Raw genomic sequence first — 22027 nt, 5'->3', positions numbered from 1 at the left:
TAGAAGGATCTTTTCCAACTACAACTATTCTCTTTGTTACCTTTTCCTTTTGTACGAAGCTAATATGTTCTGGTACGATATGATATTACAGAGTTTGTGTTATTCCGTATTAGAAATGCAATGTACCTATGGACATACTTGCATGTTCTGAGGTTTGTACACCAATTTTAGCCACTAGTATCGTTTGCAGTAATGTCACTTTGTCTGTTTCTATTCCACGTGATTTTGGTCATCTCCACTACTGGATCATTCGGTCCACGCACATAAAATAATTAGTAACGGCGATAGATTACAAATTTCAGGTCCATGATTAATTTCTACGCTCTCGGTATATTTTTATACCATCTAATTGTAATTAGAACTACTGATGGCCTTGAGAGAGCCAGTCCTGACAAAACTCTACCATCTGGTGAGCAAGATGTATGAGACAGGCGAAATACCCTCAGACTTCAAGATGAATATAATAATTCCAATCCGAAAGAAAGCAGGTGTGGACAGATGTGAAAATTAACGAACTATCCGTTTAATAAGTCACAGCTGCGAAATACTAACGCCAGTTCTTTACAGACGAATGCAAAAACTGGTAGAAGCCGACCTCGGGAAAGATCAGTTAGGATTCCGTAGAAATATTGGAACACGTGAAGCAATACTGACCTTACGACTTATCTCAGAAGAGAGATTAAGGAAAGGCAAACCTACGTTTCTAGCATTTGTAGACTTAGAGAAAGCATTTGACAATGTTGACTGGAATACTCTCTTTCAAATTCTAAAGGTGGCAGGGGTAAAATACAGGGAGCGAAAGGCTATTTACAATTTGTACAGAAACCAGATGGCAATTATAAGAATCGAGGGGCATGAAAGGGAAGCAGTGGTTAGGAAGGGAGTGAGACAGGGTTGTAGCCTCTCCCCGATGTTAATCAATCTGTATATTGAGCAAGCAGTAAAGGAAACAAAAGAAAAATTCGGAGTACGTATAAAAATCCATGGAGAAGAAATAAAAATGTTGAGGTTCACCGACGACATTGTAATTCTATCAGAGACAGCAAAGGACTTGGAAGAGCAGTTGAACGGAAAGGAGCATATAAGATGAACATCAACAAAATCAAAACGAAGATAATGGAATGTAGTCGAATTAAGTCGGGTGATGCTCAGGGAATTAGATTAGGAAATGAGACACTTAAAGCAGTAAAGAAGTTTTGCTATTTGTGTAGCAGTATAACTGATGATGGTCGAAGTAGAGAAGATATAAAATGTATACTGACAATGGCAAGGAAATCGTTTCTGAAGAAGAGAAATTTGTTAACATCGAGTATAGATTTAAGCGTCAGGAAGTCGTTTCTGGAAGTATTTGTATGGAGTGTAGCCATGTATGGAAGTGAAACATGGACGATAAATAGTTTGGACAAGAAGAGACTAGAAGCTTTCGAAATGTGGTGCTACAGAAGAATACTGAAGATTAGATGGGTTGATCACATAACTAAAGATGAAGTATTGAATATAAATGTGGCGAAGAGGAGTATGTGGCACAACTTGACAAAAAAGAGGGACCGGCTAGTAGGACATGTTCTGAGGCATCAATGGATCACAAATTTAGCATTGGAGGGCAGCGTGGAGGGTAAAAATCGTAGAGGGAGACCAAGAGACGAATACACTAAGCAGATTCGGAAGTATGTGGGTTGCACAGGATAGGGTAGCATGGAGAGCTGCATCAAGCCAGTCTCAGGACTGAAGACCACAACAAAAACAACAACAATTGTAATTATTGTTTAAAATACGTAGAATAGTTCTTAATGGATTGGATGGTCTTCCTACACAATTTTTTCAGTGCATGGATGGTAACAGCACAACAGAATTGACAGCTTTCTGCAGTGAGTTGTACATAGGTGGTACATGATCAGAAGATATTGTCCAGACTGTGACTGTCCTAATCCTCAACAAATCGGGTACCAAGAAATGCACGGAATACAGAACAATAAGTATAACCGGTGACGCTCCCAAATTGCGTTGAGGGGACTGAATCGTCGTTCGGTACGTATAGTGGAAGAAACCGTAGGGAAGAACAATTTGGTTTCGGGAAAGGGACAGGAAGGTACAAGAAGTGCTACTCGACTAATTAAAATGATTGTTGAAAGACATGCAGGATAAGGAAAATGACTGAGTTTGTGCTTCATAGGTCTGGGGAGCACTGTTGTCGAGTGAAACGGCAAAAGATGATGGAAATTTTAAAACTGAAGCAGTTGAACTTGAAAGACTGGAGAGTACTTAATCAGTTATACACAAAGCATGTAGAAGACATGAACTTAAGTAAATAGTACGACAGACTGGTTTGAAATTCGAAGTGGCTGTAAGAAAATATTGTTGTCTTTCTCAAACCTTTCACCCAAGACTTGATTATGAAGAAATTAGAAGCAGCGAAGCAAGGAGTAAGAGTAGGTGGTCGACAGATAACCTGCATCGGGTCTACTGATGACATATTACTGCTTGCAACCTTAAGTTTTCAAAAAACACTATCCAGATTTGAAGAAGCATTGAAAGAGTAGAGAATGAAAATGAACACAAAGAAAATTAAGGTGATTAGAATACGTGACAAAGAAAATGTGAAAGTGAAAACAATAGAATCTCATAAACTGCCAGTTGGCTTCTTTCTCTGGTTCTTTGGCGGACGCTTGTTTGACGATTTGTCTGACGTTTGGCCAGCACGAGTGGCTGACATTGTCAAAGCTTCACCCTCCACTGCTGGCGGTGGACTGAAGTCGAGCTCTCGGCCACAGATCATAAGTACCTGGCGCGCTAACAGCCAAGGCCTTTTCCGTGATCATTTCCGCTGCGGTTCTCTTCTTGCTACCTGCAACGGTCGTTCGCTGCAGCAAGGAAAGCCAGGATCCGTTCACCTTGAGGTTTTGTTCTTTCTCGTTGAATCTGTTCTCATGTTTGTGTATTTCTATAGCTTCTCTGAAAAAGTGAATGTGATGGCTCTTCTCTACAGCCAGAACTTTCTTGTCAGTGAATTTCACTTTGTGGTCGGCCCCACAAAGCGTGTGCTGTGCCACGGCCAATTTCTCCACTTGCCCCAACCTGCAATGCCGCTTATGATCTGTAATTCTGGTGTTGATTGAACGTCCAGTCATTCAAACATAAACTTTTCCGCATGTGCATCGTACGGGGTACATTCCCGAAATTTCAAGTGGATCCCATAAACTTTTCCGCATGTGCATCGTACGGGGTACATTCCCGAAATTTCAAGTGGATCCCTTTTCTCCTTTGCCGATCTGAGATACTCAGGGATCTTCTTTGTCAGTTTTAAGTAGTCTTTACATCCTGTTTGCACAGTATACGGGCGATTCTGTCCGTCACTCTGGTAATGTATAACAGATAGACCATACCCGATATTTCTTTCCCCGACGCCTCACTTCTGTTACATTTCTTATACAATTGGTGGAGTGCTCATTGCTCCTCTGAAAACTTTCCAGGCCTTGCATTTCGCATCTGAGTCTTGCTCACGTTACGAGAGAATGACCGTCGTAGACAGCAAGAGGAGAACCACATCTGAAGCGACTACGCAAAATCCTTTGGACGTTGGCGCTCCAGGTAGATACAGTCTGCGGCCTCGAGCTCGACTCCAGTCCATCATTAACAATGGAGGGTGAAGCTTTGACAACGCCAGCCACTCGTTCTGGCGAAACGTCAGAAAAACCATCAAACAAATGTCGGCCGAGGAACCCGAGACAGAAGCCAACAGGCATTTTGTCAACAAGTCGCCACGAAATCCTTAACAATTTACTAGAATCTCAGACTGGAGCATGCTAATTGACAACTGGTCGAATTAAAAAAAATTGACTGCAACGGCAAAGCAAGCTTTCCAGAAAAAGAAACGCTTATTACGCAGATAGTTGGGGTTGAAGCTAAGAAAACTATAGTTTAAATGACTCGTATCAACTGTTTCTTTGTACAGATGTGGCAGCTGGACGTTTAAGAAAACAGAAAGAGAAAAATTGGAATAATCTGAGACGTGGGTTTGTACGCGAATGGAGAAAATAAAATAAATGAATAAAATAGACAGTGATTTGTGGAGAGGGTGGAAAGGGTACAGTGACAGAAAATTCTCCTGAACCTGTTGAAGAGAAGTAAGAATAAGGATTCTGAATGAAGTGAAAAGAAAAAATAACAGCCCACGAAACAGTTGTCCTGGAACAGAATCAGATGGTGACTGTAATGGTGGTACGAACCTGCCAAACTTCTGGTGATTAAGTGATTATTACATGTGTTTTATTGCACTGATTTAATTATTTGGAACCTGAGAATATTCCAGTATGTGCCTCAGTACGTGTTTTCCCACCACCACACAAAAATTAGATCCTGTAGTCCCAGATAAACGAAATTAAAAATGTAACAAATCTTTCAGTTATCATAGGAGTGTTTGCTGTTGTGAAATATGCTAGATTTTAAAACAGTGTACCGAAACGGGACTTCTAAGTAAACCCTTGCCATTCGTGGGCAACGCTCCGACTGACTCATTTGGATTGTGTTTGGCATCAGCATTAGTTACACAACTCATTATCCGTCAGTATAAAGTGACCAGACGAACTTAAACGAATAAACAGCGGTCATCAGCATTTCCGGACATGAGTCTAGTCATGGACAACAATCCGTTTGTCATCCAGCTCAACATAATAAGAGTTTCGCAGGCGCAGTCGGTGCGTTTACTTCATACTGATGGTTAATTGGTTGCATAGGAGGTTGGGCTACCAAATACAACCCAAGAAAGCTTTGACATCACTGATGTCAAACTACAACGCCCCACAGCGCTTGAACTATGCATTTCTGGACAGGGGTTCCACCTTGAAAAGGGATCAGTTTGCCATCCTGCGTAACACACTGCGTGGAGTCCAGCATTCAACAGTCAGCGTCCCAGACAGTTGCGCGAGAAATAAATAATGTCGTTATTAAAACAATGAAAATGTCTCTGGAATTTGTACAGAATAATTTGCAGTGATCTTACGATTTTTCTGATTCCTTACGGAATTAGTGTATTTGCTTTAACACATCGACAAGCTACATTTGTAATCATCTGGGCCTGCTGCGTAGTGACTGTCTTTCAGAGAAAAAAAATTGCGCTGCTACGAATATTATTTTTATTTGAGCTATGGGCCTATTTCGGCTACACAGCCATCAACAAGTTAGCTGTAACAGGACACCTTATAATTTTTGGTAGATTTGTTGTATTACGTGTAAGTTTATAATTACGAGTATATGATTTTACATACATTTTAAAGCCATCGTTGTTTCTGTTGCTGTCTATTTGTTACTGATTATACTTTACTTGAATGAAGCAATAATAATCCGTTTTGAAGTATCTTCTGACATACCCTTTAGTAGTGAGTAGTGGTGAAAAATAAATATTAGTCTATTATTGACATTTAGTGACAACAGATGTGATAGATGATCAGCGATTTTGGTATTTCTGTTGCTCTTTGTTTACTAATTATATTCTGCCGTTGCTATTCTAGTAGTAATCAGTTGTATCTTACTTTATGACATTTCATTAATAAAGGTCATAAATAAACTTGATTTCCAACCGAAATTGACAGCAATTACGTCAGAAGATAAGCGATATTGTATGGTTACATCTGCTCGTTGAGGATCTTATCGGTAATGTCCTTGGGCTATATTGAATCTGTGGTGTTATGTTATTTAAGTTAAATGGTGTCTCAGGTTGTATTATAGTTTATCCTGGATCCTGGTGGAACAGACAAAATTTAACTTTAAGTTAAATTTATTCTCTATTTTTCTGTTTCTTCTATGGTTTACCTTGGATCTTGGCGGAGCAGACAAAATTTATCTTAACTTAAATAACACAACACCATAGATATTGAAAGAACAAGTCAATCTCTTAGTATCCTTCATATTCAGTGCTACTCTTAAATGTTGATCTCACACCGAAGAAGAAAGAACACAACATGTCATTCTTAACGGTTCAAAATCTGCAGATGTAGAGGTAATTTCGGGAGTACCGCAAGGAAGCGTGATAGGACCTTTATTGTTTACAATATACATAAATGACTTAGTTGACAACATCGGTAGCTCCGTGAGGCTATTTGCAGATGACACGGTTGTCTACAAGAAAGTAGCAACATCAGAAGACTCGTACGTACTCCAGGAAGACCTGCAGAGGATTAATGAATGGTGCGACAGCTGGCAGCTTTCCCTAAATGTAGATAAATGTAATATAATGCGCATACATAGGGGCAGAAATCCATTCCAGTACGATTATGCCATAGGTGGTAAATCATTGGAAGCGGTAACGACCGTAAAATACTTAGGAGTTACTATCCGGAGCGATCTGAAGTGGAATGATCACATAAAACAAATAGTGGGAAAAGCAGGCGCCAGGTTGAGATTCATAGGAAGAATTCTAAGAAAATGTGACTCATCGACGAAAGAAGTAGCTTACAAAACGCTTGTTCGTCCGATTCTTGAGTATTGCTCATCAGTATGGGACCCTTACCAGGTTGGGTTAATAGAAGAGATAGAAATGATCCAGCGAAAAGCAGCGCGATTCGTCATGGGGACATTTAGTCAGCGCGAGAGCGTTACGGAGATGCTGAACAAGCTCCAGTGGCAGACACTTCAAGAAAGGCGTTACGCAATACGGAGAGGTTTATTATCGAAATTACGAGAGAGCACATTCCGGGAAGAGATGGGCAACATATTACTACCGCCCACATATATCTCGCGTAATGATCACAACGAAAAGATCCGAGAAATTAGAGCAAATACGGAGACTTACAAGCAGTCGTTCTTCCCACGCACAATTCGTGAATGGAACAGGGAAGGGGGGATCAGATAGTGGTACAATAAGTACCCTCCGCCACACACCGTAAGGTGGCTCGCGGAGTATAGATGTAGATGTAGATTTTTGTGAGATGACAGGATATTATCAGCAGGAGTAGGTGTTGAAGGGAGTACGTACGTTGTTAAAACATGTGAGACCTTTTCGGTGGCTTTCCTTTTGAACAGTATGTTCTGGAGTTGACATAAAGCTTGCAATTTGGTCATTTAACAGTGTATCTTGAAGTGAGCGTTTGGGGCTTAGAACCCGAGTGCAGCTATTACAGAAAGGAACATCTCGAGGCACTTACCGGGGGCAGAATACTAGCGCCAAGAATTTTTATGCCGTGGACAGATACTGCTTTCTATTGTGGAAAAACTTCCTACGTGGATCTGCCTGTTAGGCGCCTCTAGCCATGGCAGAGGCAGGAGCGTAAGAGAAATTTGGGTCGACTGACCAAGGCATTTCGATAGTGTCTTAAAGACCCTTAGTGAACAGTGATGGTGGCCATAAAAAGTGGCAAGTTTCCATGTTCACCACCGACTGGACGCTATTAAGGGAGCTGTCAGGTGGTGTCGTCCCTCTGCTTGCCAAGCTGTATGGAAGCTTCAGGCCTTCGAAACAATTTTAGGATGGAATGCAACAACTATGTGGCTCTGAAATGATCTATTTTGGGACGCAAAAGCACTTCCCTTAGTTTAGCCGAGGCCCCTGGTCAGACACATTGTAACGTTTGGGCCACCCTGATAATGATCTCTGTGATAAACGTGGTATTCACTGTAGGGCTAAATGGAAACTCAAAACACGCTGCCTAAATTGGTCGTAGGAAAAAACAAGTCAGGAGCACAACGTCTTCTCGTGTCTGCGCGGGAATTTACATGTCAAGGATTGGTTGCTTCTTCATAAAAGACCATAATATTGTTAACTTTGATAAGGATTGGCCAATGGGAAGAGCAGACAAGTTAGAGGGGAGATAGAGAGCTCGTGGAGTCTCTTAGTTGGCATCAAATGCTTGTGGGGGTGGTCACATGAGTGCATTCGTGGAGTTTACCATGGTTTGATGGGAAGTGAGGAGATGGGAAATTTGGTCTCCTGATTCAGATTCCAGTCTAGAGAAGATTCTGGTCTTGACACTTGTTCTGAGTGGGTTGCACTTTGGCCACTTGTCCTGTGCGTGAATTTGTACTGGCATTGGTCTTGACTGGGGAGCCCGTGGTAAAAACATAGCTGTATCCACAGTTTAGAGGTCAGTCAGCTCGGAAACTCGCTGTGCCAAGGGCAATCTTATTCGTGTCAGATCTGCTACCTTGACGTTCGATCTCCCTTTATACCCTGCCGTATAATTGAGTCAAACTGATCCATGGTATGACTGGCGAACTGGAGTATCACACGCTGGAATCTACCGAGTTTTCAGGGCTCCAGTAGAGAGTATTTGCGATCCGTCTAACAGATCGCCAACAACGACTTTGCGTATTTCGAGCCTGTGATAACGAATTACAGGCGCCACACATCGCTGCTCTGCAGACGCTTGAACCACAACCGTCACCTGAGACAACACTACACTTCGAGAAACTGATATCATATTGCTGCTCCAGCTTGTTAGGGCAAACAGAATTACAGTCTAACCACTTGTTCTCAGCTGTACCAACGTAGTATAAATTCTGTGTAGAATAAATCCATCAGAGTCTAATTCAGCATTAAATAATTTCAGGTTGTGTTATCCATGTTTTGAGCCAGAGTAAATAGTTTAATCAGAGAAATCTTAGTCTTTGCCAACCAATCGCCACCAAGCGGTGAGTTAACTAGTTGTTGCATCTGTTTGTGTTGCCATCAGTTCATGATTTATTTGACATCACGTTTAACTTTTATTGTTTGCCCTATTTTATGATCGATAAACTTGTGCCATTATTTTTTATAAAAGATCAGTCCCATGTTGATATATTTGTCACCATTTCATTGAATTATTTCAGCATTCAAGTTCATTTAGATTCCGATAAACGTGATAACCTGTAATGCACGCTAACAACAACAACAACAGTCAACCGGAAAAATCAGTTTAGCAGAAACGTGGGCGAGGTAGTCATATGGATGGCTTACTACTTGAAGTGATTGCCGTCAGGGCATAAACTCATATCACCTGTATCCTTTCAAGTCATACCGCTATACAAGTGTAGTCCTGCAGTATCTATTCAATATAGTCCAATAACATCCCTGGTAAAATCGTCAACAAGCAGATGTATCGCTGATCATCTCACACAACTGCTGTCAAGAAATTTCAACAGAAAATTAAGTTCATTTCTGATCATTGGTAATGAAATGTCAGAACATAACACACAGCTGATTACTGCTAGAACAGCAACAGAAGAATATAACAACTAAGGAAATGCACAGCAACGGAAATAACAAAAACGCTGATTTTCCGTCACAGCTGTTACCACTAAATGTCAACTACAGACTGTACTATCCAAGCGCCAACGCCTGTAGATGGTTCAAATGGCTCTGAGCACTATGGGACTTAACATCGGAGGTCATCAGTCCCATAGAACTTAGAACTACTTAAACCTAACTAACCTAAGGACATCACACACATCCATGCCCGAGGCAGGATTCGAACTTGCGACCATAGCAGTCGCACGGTTCCGGACTGAACGCCTAGAACCGCTAGACCACCGCGGCCGTCCCCAATGAAGACTGTAAAATATCATGTGTTATGCTACGATCTTATATTAACGCTAAATTATGGCCTTACAGATTTCAAAAGGGTGGGGAATAGTGACACTTTAATTCAATATTGTGACCAAGTGGGATACATATGAAATGAAACAATGTCACCATAAGTTCTACTGTTTATTTTTAATTCTTACACAAAACTAGTGCTATAGTTGCACTGAAGCATAACTCGAACATACGTAATAAAATTCTATTCACTGACAAACAAACACAAGAGCATGAAACAGTTGCAAGTAGCTAAAGTTTGCTAGGATTCAAGATGGGGAAATGATAGGTAGGTTACTACACTAATAGCAAACTGATCAATTTCTGCGATCTGGCAATAGTGATTGCCAAAATTTGAGTTCATAAAATTAAGCGTGCCAAAAGAGCGTCTTCCGCCTACTCATTAACGCTCTAACGTTTATTCAGTACATTGCGACGTACACACCCCGAATCCGATTTGAGATCTCACCATTCCTTACAACAGGGTCGTTGTGTTGTCCACCAGTGCTGCTGTCGGCGGCCACTGTGTCGGACGATCGCTGTGAATCCTGAAAGCTACCTGACGCAAACTTAACATCATGCTCCAGTTGGAGCTGCAAAGTGAAATGACTACTTATCACACCAAATTCTGCAAGGAGAATTCGGACGAATCTCTCACCAGCTGCAGACAAAGTGCCACCTCAGTTCCTCCTGACTTGCCTCCTAAAATTCACCCCTTTTACGAGAGTCAGTCTTGTCCTCTCACGAACAGTCATCCAATGACAAGAGACAGTTCTCCTGGAGCGTGCTCCTACTTCTCAATAATTTTCCAAAACTATTAGGTCAGACCAGACTGACTAATGAAAGTCGCGTATTTTCGCACCAAGAGACCTAGAGCTAAAGAAAGGAATGTGTTTTGGCTCTGTACTGTGGGTGCCGGAAAGGAGTGCGTTAACACTATTTTTTTCTTTTTTTCCCAACGAGCCCTCTACAATTCATATTTACCATACGTGATACATACAGGGTGGTCCATTGATCGTGACCGGGCCAAATATCTCACGAAATAAAAGTCAAACGAAAAAACTACAAAGAACGAAACTTGTCTAGCTTGAAGGGGGAAACCAGATGGTGCTATGTTTGGTCCGTTAGATGGTGCTGCCATAGGTCAAACGAATATAAACTGCGCTTTTCTTAAAAATAGGAACCCCCATTTTTATTACATATTCATGTAGTAGGTAAAGAAATATGAAAGTTTTAGGTGGACCACGTTTTTCGCTTTGTGATAGATGGCGCTGTAATAGTCACAAACATATGGCTCACAAGTTTAGACGAACAGTTGGTAACAGGCAGGTTTTTTTAAATTAAAATACAGAACATAGCTACGTTTCAACATTTTATATCGGTTGTTCCAATGTGATACATGTATCTTTGTAAACTTATCATTTCTGAGAACGCATGCTGTTACAGCGTGATTACCTGTAAATACCACATTAATGCAATAAATGCTCAAAATTATGTCCGTCAATCTCAATGCATTTGACAATACGTGTAACAAAATTCCTCTCAACAGCGAGTAGTTCACCTTCCGTAATGTTCGCACATGCATTGACAATGCGCTGTCGCATGTTGTCAGGCGTTGTCGGTGGATCGTGAAAGCAAATATCCCTCAACTTTCCCAACGGAATGAAATCCGGGGACGTCGGAGCCGGTGAAAGTGCGGGCCATGGTATGGTGTTTCGACGATCAATCCACCTGTCATGAACTGTGCTATTAAACACCGCTTCAACCACACGCGAGCTATGTGCTGGACATCCATCATGTTGGAAGTACATCGCCATTCTGTCATGCAGTGAAACATCTTGTAGTAACATCGGTAGAACATTACGTAGGAAATCAGCATACATTACACCATTTAGATTGCCATAGATAAAATGGGGTCCAATTATCCTTCCTCCCATAATGTCACACCATTCATTAACCCGCCAAGGTCGCTGATGTTCCACTTGTCGCAGCCATCGTGGATTTTCCGTTGCCCAATAGTGCATATTATGCCGGTTTATGTTACCGCTGTTGGTGAATGACGCTTCGCCGCTAAATAGAACGCGTGCCAAAAAGTTAATGTTGCCCTTCCGCCCGCTTTGATCTGCTGTCTGTCTGAAATTGCCAGCCCAGTCAAATGCAATTCTCAAGAAATAAAACGCTTATAAGTACTTTACGTATTGGGAATCACTATAGGATAATCTATAATAAAAGTAAAGGAATACACTATTTTCAAATCAAATTAATTCGAGCTACATATCACTCTATTTAATTTGCATCGATAATGTGAAATCGACGAAACTGTCAGTTTCGTTGTCTTTCAAGGCTAAGATTCATTTCTGGCCACTGCTAAAAGAAAAATCATAACATACTACGAAACTGATTATTAATGCTACAATATCGTAAAATATAATTAGCAACAAATAAACGGCAACAGAAACAACTATGTTGCATTTTGGATGGTAGTCTGGACGTATGTGAAATCATATTATTCACAAGTAACTTACATGTAATACAACATATCTACCAAAATCTGTTACATGAATATATCACGTCCCTGAAAGACATCGACAAGGTGTTCGGAAACTTAGTTAACCCGACTGCAATACGAAGGAGAACTGATTCATTCTTACAGTGAACGAATCAACAAAAACTGTGAACAGTGCCGTCAAAGATATACGTTTTTAATATCAGAACATAAGCCAGTAATGTAATAAATATAATAATTCCAGTTCCAAAGAAAGGAGGTGCTGACGCGTGCGAAAATTAGCAAACTATCAGTTTCATAAGTCACGGTTGCAAAATACTAACACGAAAGCTTTACAGAAGAACGGAAAGCCAGGTAGAAGCCGACATCGAGAAAGATCAAGTTCAATTCCGGAGATACGTAGGAACACGCGTGACAATACTGACCCTACGACTTCTCATAGAAGATAGGTTAAGAAACGGCAAACAGTGTTGACTTAAATACTTTCAAACTCTAAATGTGGCAAGGGTAAAATACAGACAGCGAAAGGCTATTTACAATTAGTACAGAAACCAGACGGCAGTTATAAGAGTAGACGGGCATGAAAGGGAAATAGTGGTTGAGAAGGGAGTGAGAAAGGGTTGTAGCCTATCTCTGACGTTATTCAATTTGTATATTCAGCAAGCACCAAAGGATAAAAAAGATAATTTGTTGTAGGAATTAAAGGTCATGGAGAAGAAATAAACATTTTGTGGTTTGCCGATGACACTGTAATTCTATCAGATGTATTAACTTGACGTTCGATCTCCCTGTATACACTGCCGTATAATTCAGTCAAATTGATCTATGGTATGACTGGCGAATGGTAGTATCATACGCTGGAATCTACCAAGTTTTCAGGGCTCCAGTAGAGAGTATTTGCATTCCGTCTAACAGATTGCCAGCAGCGACTTTGCATATTTCGCGCCTGTCATAACGAATTACAGGCGCCACACATCGCTGCGCTGCAGACGCTTGAACCACAACCGTCACCTGAGACAACAGTACACTTCGAGAAAGTGATATCATATTGCTGCTCCAGCTTGTTAGGGCAAACAGAATTACAGTTTTGCCACTTGTTCTCAGCTGTACCAACGTAGTACAAATTCTGTGTAGAATAAAACCATCAGAGTCTAATTCAGCATTAAATAATCTCAGATTGTGTTATCCATGTTTTGAGCCACAGTAAATAGTTTAATCAGAGAAACCTTAGTCTTTACCAAACAATCGTCACCCAGAGGAGAGTTAACTGGCATCTATTTGTGTTGCCAACAGTTCACGATTTATTTGTCATCACGTTTAACTTGTATTGTTTGTCCTTTCTTATGATCAATAAACTTGTGCCACAATTTTTATAAAAGATCAATCCCATGTTGATATATTAATCACCACCAACATTTGACTGCAGTAGTGACAGGTCTACCATTTCATTGAATTATTTCAGCATTCAAGTTCATTTAGATTCCGATAAACGTGGTGACACCTAATGCACGCAAACAACAACAATCACAGTCAATTGGAAAAATCAGTTTAGCAGACGCATGGGCGAGGTAGTTATATGGATGGCCCACTGCTTAAAGTAATTGCTGTCAGGGCATTAACTCATAATCACCTGTATCCTTTCAAATCATACCGCAAGACCACTGTAGTCCTGCAACATCTATTCAATATAATCCAATAACATCGCTGGTAAAATCGCCAACAAGCAGATGTATCGCTGATTATATGACACAATTGCTGTTACGAAATTTCAACAGAAAACTAAGTTTATTTCTGACCATTGGTAATGAAATGTCAGAACATAACACACAGCTGATTACTACTAGAACAACAACAGAAGAATATAACAAGTAAGGAAATACACAGCAAAGGAAATAACAAAATCGCTGATCATCTGTTACAGCTGTTATCACTAAATGTCAGACTGTACTATCCCAGCTCCAACGCCTTTAGATATTTAACCTACATCGGAATGTACATGCCCAATGAAGACTGTAAACTATCATCTGTTATGCAAGGATCTTTTATTAACGCTAAATTATAGCCTAAAGACTTCAAAAGGGCAGGGAATAGTGACACTCTAATTTGAATTTGTGACCAAGTCAGATACGTATGTAACGAAACAATGTCACCATAAGTTCTACTGTTTATTTTTAATTCTTACACAAAACTAGTGCCACAGTTACACTGAAGCATAACAGGAACATATGTAATAAAATCCTATTCACTGACAAACAAACACAAGAACATGAAACATTTGCAAGTAGCTAAGGTTGGCTACCATTCAAGAGACAGAACTGATAGGTAGGTTACTACATTAATAGCAAACTGATCCATTTCTGCAATCTGACAATAGTGATTGCCAAAATTTGAGTTCATAAAATTAAGCTTGCCAAAACGGCGTCCCCCACCTACTCATTAACGCTCCAACGTTTATTGAGTACATTGCGATGCACACACCCCGAATCCGATTTGAGATCTCACCATTCCTTACAACAGCGTCGTTGTGTTGTCCACCAGTGCTGCTGTCGGCGGCCACTGTGTCGGACGATCGCTGTGAATCCTGAAAGCTACCTGACGCAAACTTAACATCATGCTCCAGTTGGAGCTGCAAACTGAAATGACTACTTCTCACACCAAATTCTGCAGGGAGAATTCGGACGAGTCTCTCACTAGTTGCAGACGAAGTGCCACCTTAGTTCCCCCTGACTTGCCTCCTAAAATTCACCCTTTTTCGAGAGTCAGTATTAGCTTCTCACAAACAGTCTTGCAATAACAAGAGACAGTTCTCCTGGAGCGCCCTCCTGCTTGTCAATAATTTTCCAAAACTGTTAAGTCAGACCAGGCTGACTAATGAAAGTCGCGTATTTTCGCACGTAGAGGCCTAGAGCTAAAGAAAGGAATGTGTTTTGGCTCTGTCCTGTGGGTGCCTCAAAGGAGTGTGTTAACTCTTTTTTTTTTCTTACGAGCCCTCTAAAATTACTATTTGCCATATACATACACTACCCTCCATAAGTTTAGACACATCTAGTAATTATACACAATGGAAAGGAAATACAGTATAAAAATACATTTTGTTGTTTTACAAATGTTTATTAAGCTCAAATAATGCACAGGAAGATGCAACAATTAAATTTTCGATTCCTCAAAATAGTCACCCTTAGCTTTCATCACTGCCTTGCACACTCTCGGCATGCGCTGCGTGACTTTTGCCAAGGTTTCAGTTGGAATTAATCACCATTCTTGCTGTAGGACATCCCACAATTGTGACCTACTCATGGTTTCCCGTTTTCCGATTCTCCTGTCCATCCCATAGCAACTCGATTGGGTTACAATCACAGGATTGGGGCAGCCATTCCAAGTTCTTCAATATTTTACGAACCTCTAGAGACTTCACGTAGTTCAGACACAAGCGAGACGTATGTTTCGGGTCGTTGTCTTGCTGCAAGACAAACCCTTTCCCAATCAGACGCAAACCAGATGTCTCAGTATGTCGCTGGAGAATGGCATGATAGTCATATTTGGTTCAGTTTTCTATCTATTTTCACCAAATCTCAAACTTTATTCCCTCCAAAGGATCCCCATACCATGACAGAACCCCCTCCATGCTTTACAGTTGGAATTACGCACTGAGGATTCAAGTGTTCATGTGGTGAAACGGCGTACAAATTGACGGCGTTTACTTTCAAATATTTCGAACTTGGATTCATCAGTGAATATGACTCTTTCCCAATCCCCTGCTGTCCAGTGTTGGTGTGTCTTAGCCCACTGAAGTCTTTTATTCTGTTTAACAGGGCGCAACAGTGGTTTCCTTATTGCTACATAACCTCGGAGGTTGTTGTCTGCCAGGCGTCGTCTCAGAGCACTATGGGACTTTACAGCTGTGGTCATCAGTCCCCTAGAACTTAGAACTACTTAAACCTAACTAACCTAAGGACATCACACACATCCATGCCCGAGGCAGGATTCGAACCTGCGACCGTAGCAGTCGCGCGGTTCCGGACTGCGCGCCTAGAACCGCGAGACCACCGCGGCCGGCTCCCTCGGATCCCTCGTGCGTTTAGTTCAGCAGTCAATTTACGGACAGTTTTTAATCTGTTATGTTACTGTTCACTACCAAATACTTTTCCTGGGTTCTGATATTTTCCTGGGTGCTCCTGAGCGAGGACGATCTCCAAGGGAGGCTGTTTCTCGATACCGGCGTATGGTTTCGACAACTCCGCTGATGGAAATCATCAGTTTCTTTGCTATTTGTCGGACAATATTGTCTTCTTGGTGCAAAGTGATTATCATTACCCGTGATTCATAAGGAATCTGGCACTTTGGGGCCATTTTCAATTACTTTCGCGGCGTGTTATACCTTTATGCAAACGCAACTACAAGACAACAGGAATGTAAACATCGTACCTCTACATAGCGGTCTACTCGCGCCACCTGGCGTGTCTAGTGGAACTGCTTGGACAGTTAACGTCGGTTTACATAGAACGGAGCAATACTAGTATGTTCCAATCTGTATGTATATGTACAATCTTTAAGTGTACAATACTGTACGTGATATTATTAACCGTTACTTGAGCTTGCTATTCCGTATTCTAACCAATCTTGCTCCGTTTTAATACCCAGCAAGGTGTTTCCTAACTTATGGAGGGCAGTGTATATGACGGACCAGCTACAGGTATTTTTGGGATGAGAAAGTTGCAGTCACACATTTACAGAATCCTCACACTTCGCCTGGCGTTTCTGCCGAGAGCGTATTCAGAAATACCTGTAGCTTCCACAGAACCTGTAAAGCCTCCACCGGTACAATGCTCTCCTAAAGGCAGACAGGCGCCGTCTTTTCTGCATTCTTCGCCCAAGGCTCATTGTTGCCCACCTTCCGGGACCTTTACTGTACTTCACAACGCCCTCACCTCAGAAAACGCTTTAGAAACGCGAAAGCGGCGGTCATCTCGTGCAGACTGCAACGATTCCTCTGCTGCCGTCCGGACGACCGTGTCGATACCTGCTGTCGGCATTGTGTCGCCACCCGACGGGCGTCCCTTCGTCCTCTCCACTGCACACGATAGCATTCGGTGAATATTGTCCTGCCTGGCGCCGGTATCGCCTTTTACAATCTGTGTTAAGTTAATGTTGCCCTTCCGCCCGCTTTGATCTGCTGTCTCTCTGCGAAACTACCAGCCCAGCCAAACGCAATTATCATGAAATAAAACGCTTACAAGTTCTTTATGTATTGGGAATTACTAAAGCATAATTTAAAATACAAGTAAATGAATACACAAATTTCAAATCAAATTAACTCTAGCTACATATCACACTATTTAATTTGCATCGATTCTGTGAAATCGACGAAACTGTCAGTCTTTCAAGACTGAGATTTATTTCTGGCCATTGCTAAAAGAGAAATCATAGCGTACTACGAAACTGATTATTATTGCTACATTATGGTAAAATATAATCAGCAAGCAAATAAACGGCAACAGAAACAACTATTTTGCATTTTGGATGGAGGTCTGGACGTACGTGAAATCATATTATTCACAAGTAACTTACATGTAATACAACATATCTACCAAAATTTGTTGTATAAATATATCACGTCCCTGAAAGACATCGTCAAGGTGTTGAGAGATATAGTTAACCCGACTGTAATACGAAGAAGAACTGATTCATTCTTACAGTGAACGAATCAACAAAAAATGTGAACAGTGCCGTCAAAGATATAAGTTTTTAATGTCAGAACATACGCCCATAATATAATATATATAATAATTCCAATTCCAAAGAAAGCAGGTGCTGACACGTGTGAAAATTACCGAACTATCAGATACACAAGTCACGGTTGCAAAATACTGACACGAATGCTTCACAGATGAAAGGAAAGAAGCCGACATCGAGTAAGATCAGGTTGATTTCCGGAGATATTAGGAACACGCGTGGCAATACTGACCCTCGACTTGTTGTGGAAGATTGGTTAAGAAACGGCAAACCTACGTTTTTGACAATGTTGACTCTAAGGGATATGAAAGGGAAATAGTGGTTGAGAAGGGAGTGAGAAAGGGTTGTAGCCTATCTCTGACGTTATTCAATCTGTATGTTCAGCAAGCAGCAAACGAAAAAAATGAATTAAAGTTCATGGAGAAGAAATAAACATTTTGTGGTTTAACGATGACACTGTAATTCGGTCAGAGACAGCAACGGACTTGAAAGAGAAGTTGAAGCCGGCCGGAGTGGCCGAGCGGTTCTAGGCCCTATAGTCTGGAACCGCGTGACCTGTACGGTCGCAGGTTCGAATCCTGCCTCGGGAATTGATGTTTGTGATGTCCTTAGGTTGGTTATGTTTAAGTAGTTCTAAGTTCTAGGGGACTGATGACCTCAGGAGTTAAGTCCCATAGTGCTCAGAGCCACTTGAACCATTTTTGAGAAGTTGAACGGGAAGGACGTTATTTTGAAAGGAGAATTTAAGACGAACATGATCAAATACAAAACAAGGATACCGAGCGAGGTGGCGCAGTGGTTAGACACTGGACTCGCATTCGGGAGGACGACGGTTCAATCCCGCGTCCGGCCATCCCGATTTAGGTTTTCCGTGATTTCCCTAAATCGCTCCAGGCAAATGCCGGGATGGTTCCTTTCAAAGGGCACGGCCGACTTCCTTCCCTAATCCGATGAGACCGATGACCTCGCTGTCTGGTCTCCTTCCCCAAACAACCAACCAACCAAAACGAGGATAATGGAACGTAGTCGAATTAAATCAGATGCTGCTGAGAGAATTAGATTAGGAAATGAGACACTTAAAGTAGTAGATGAGTTTCGCTATTTGGGCAGCGAAGTCTCAAATAATGGTCGAAGTAGAGAGGATATAAACTGTAGACTGGCAATGAAAAGAAAAGCGTTTCTGAAGAAGAGCAATTTGTGATTTCTTTACATTATATAGATGACATATTGCAGCGACACTTGTTTCAGTGTAGTAATTTGCTCAAATGATACTATCATAGTAACATTTGTGTCATTGTGTCTCTCGTTTTCTTGGCGTTGGTCAGCCAAATGCATACAATGGAAATAAAATCCCAGCTGAACATCCAGAGGCACACAAAGTTTCTGTTCAGACGTTCTACGTTTTGCGAGTTACTGTTTTTATGAGGTTATTTGCTTATTTTGTGCAAACCATTGTTATAGTATATCGGCATGTCAGTCACTCAATGTGAAGTACGTATGAACCGATTGACACTTTGCTCTCAAGTTACTCGTTTCTTTCCCTGTTACAGCCATGCCCACCACCTAAATCGGTCGCCTGGTGGAGCACCACCACTCACGACTCGTTCCGTGTCTCGACGCCGACCAAGCGGCCCATGATCATGCCGACCGACCACCTGGCACCGCTGTGTGGGCGGTTCACCACCTCCAAAGTCCATCACGTAAGCTCACCCTAACTCCTCGTGAAAAAGCGGTACAGCAGCCACCACTGATGTCCAGTCTTTCACACATTAACTGAACGTATTGTTCCTTAGTGTACGTAATTAGCCAGAAACCACAATATGATTGTGTTGTACTCCGTCTTGGGTGACAGTATGCAGAAACGGAAAAATTAAGTTATATTTAGTAATAGTCCATAAAGAAAGTAACATTTATGAGAAATACAACATCAAGAAGTGTAAATATCTTTGAAATTACCTTAATCCCACAGATTAGGTAAATGACAATAATATATATCAAATACTTGGGACGTCATGTGAGGAGAAAACTATTGTGGCAGGATAAGCTGGTTGAAACACCATCAACGGGGGATCATCTTGGTAAGGTAACGTAAATAAAAGGTAATCATTGTGTGCATGCACTAAATAAAGTGGATTTTACGCAAATGATTTTTTACTATATTTGTATGGCAGATGGCCCTGGTTAATTCAAAATCAAAGAGTGACAGAGACAGACGAAATGAAATCGCAACACCAAGAAGGAATTGTACGACATTGTGAGCGTGGGATTGATCTTAGATGTTATTCTGCGCAACGGATTAATCTGAGATATACCCTTTACCCTGTGGCTCCTGCAAGATGCAGTTTCCACCTCCACACTACTAAAGAAGTCAGACAGACGCTCCTAACGTTCTAAAGAGAAATGCCTGAAAAACTTTCAGCAATAAATATCTTCTGGAGTCTTCCGCTGTATGGAAATGACACAAAAATTCACAAAATTTATTACGTAACTAGTGGGATACTTGGGTACTGGAGTAGTGCTAGTTAGTGCAAGAAAAACATGAAACTAACGAAAATTATTATTTATTTTGCAAAAATTCTGAGAAATCACAGTGGCACTTTTCGTTACGAATTGAACAAGTTATTTCTGGGTTCTTCTCGGAACGTGAAGTTACCTCTCAAGGATAGGATTCGCTAATGAAATTTCTATAGAAAGTTTAAGATTGTTATTGACTTGGCAGAATGGCTGAGAGCCGCGCCTGCTCCACTTGAATAATTATCCGTTAGAATGTTTCTAGGTACGGTCGAGGCTGTCGATTGTGAAATGCAGTGAAGGGTACTGTGAGGAGGAAATATGGGGCTCGCAATAGCTGTAGCGCACAGTACCGTAAGCTGCGATGACTGCTGTCTGCGCCGCTCGCTGCCGACAAATAAGATAACTCTCGTTCTATCTCGATTGACCTTCGCCAATCAAACTCTCCCTATGCCTTGATGAAGTCAAGGACTCCTATTCGCCCCGAGTCTAACTATTGGCGTGGTACACCGGTCAGATAACCAGTCCACGGCGATGCCACTCAAAAATTCGCTCGCAGGCGTTTAACTATAACTCTGTCAGTTCACACCGCACAATAAGTGTGTCGGCCAACACAGTGAACAATGCTTAATTGCAAGGACTCAATATAGAGTCGCACTTCGATTGGCTCTCGACAGAGGTGCTCTCCCAGTGAAATACTGAGGAGAGACTTGTTCCTCGCTCTTTGAGTACACGTACGAGCGCGCACGCTCTTGTTACGTGTTCTCGCTCCAAGAGCGACAACGGAACAGCCCCTCTCCATGCCAGACGTGAAGGGGTGTATCTTTCGGTCTCTTCCATTACTCCTTCAGCTCAAGGCGCACGGAAATATTGTGTGCCAATCAGCATTGCTCTTCTAAAACGGGAGAATGACGTTTCGTTTAAGGCGACCAATCCGGAAATCCGTAGCATTGGCGTTTGACGTTTGCTGTCTCCCTGTGAAAATCTCTGAAACTGCGTGCTATGTGTAAAGAATGCGTAGGCTGGCCGCTCCCACACAATGTAGTGGAATTTGCTTTTAAGCCGAACACGGGGTCGTTCCTCCTTTTCACTCGAGCCAACGCTCACATAGATAGGCTGAGTCGTCCTCTGAAGGGACCGGCCCACTGGCGTGTGGTTGCATCTCCTGAACTAAAAGCAAGCCCCTGCGACCGTTGTGTCTTGAATGTGTGTGTGTACGCCAGCCTCGAGTATTTCAACCACGGTGCGCTTACATGTTATTTGCATATCGTTTACATGAATTCATACAACATTGACTTTATGTTATCGAGTTTGGGTTCGAATGAAGCGTCTTGATGTGCGGAATATGATTATGAGGGTGGACTGTGTAAGCAACGAAGGTCAGGAGACCACGACATCTTACAACATAAAAGAAAGATGGTAGGCATGTTTCTACTCCTGAAAGATGATGTCTCATCGGATTTGATGCCTGTTGCGTAAGAGTGGCACTAGTAGCGCCACAAAGCGGAGACAAATCAGGTTTGCTTTAACTACGGGCTTTAAAGATCGTGATCGTTAGTTACCTTTGAGATTGTATGAACTGAGTTTATGTCCACATCAACATGAATACTCTGCAGATCGCACTTAAGTGCCCATCAGGGGGTTCATCGAACTACTGTCACAATATTCTCTATTAATCCATTCTCGAACAGCGCGTGATAAAAAAGAACACGTATAATTTTCCATGGGAGCTC

The sequence above is a fragment of the Schistocerca nitens genome, chromosome 2, assembly GCF_023898315.1.
Source record: "Schistocerca nitens isolate TAMUIC-IGC-003100 chromosome 2, iqSchNite1.1, whole genome shotgun sequence".
Classification (NCBI taxonomy): Eukaryota; Metazoa; Arthropoda; class Insecta; order Orthoptera; family Acrididae; genus Schistocerca; species Schistocerca nitens.
Note: the sequence above shows the minus strand (reverse complement) of the source record.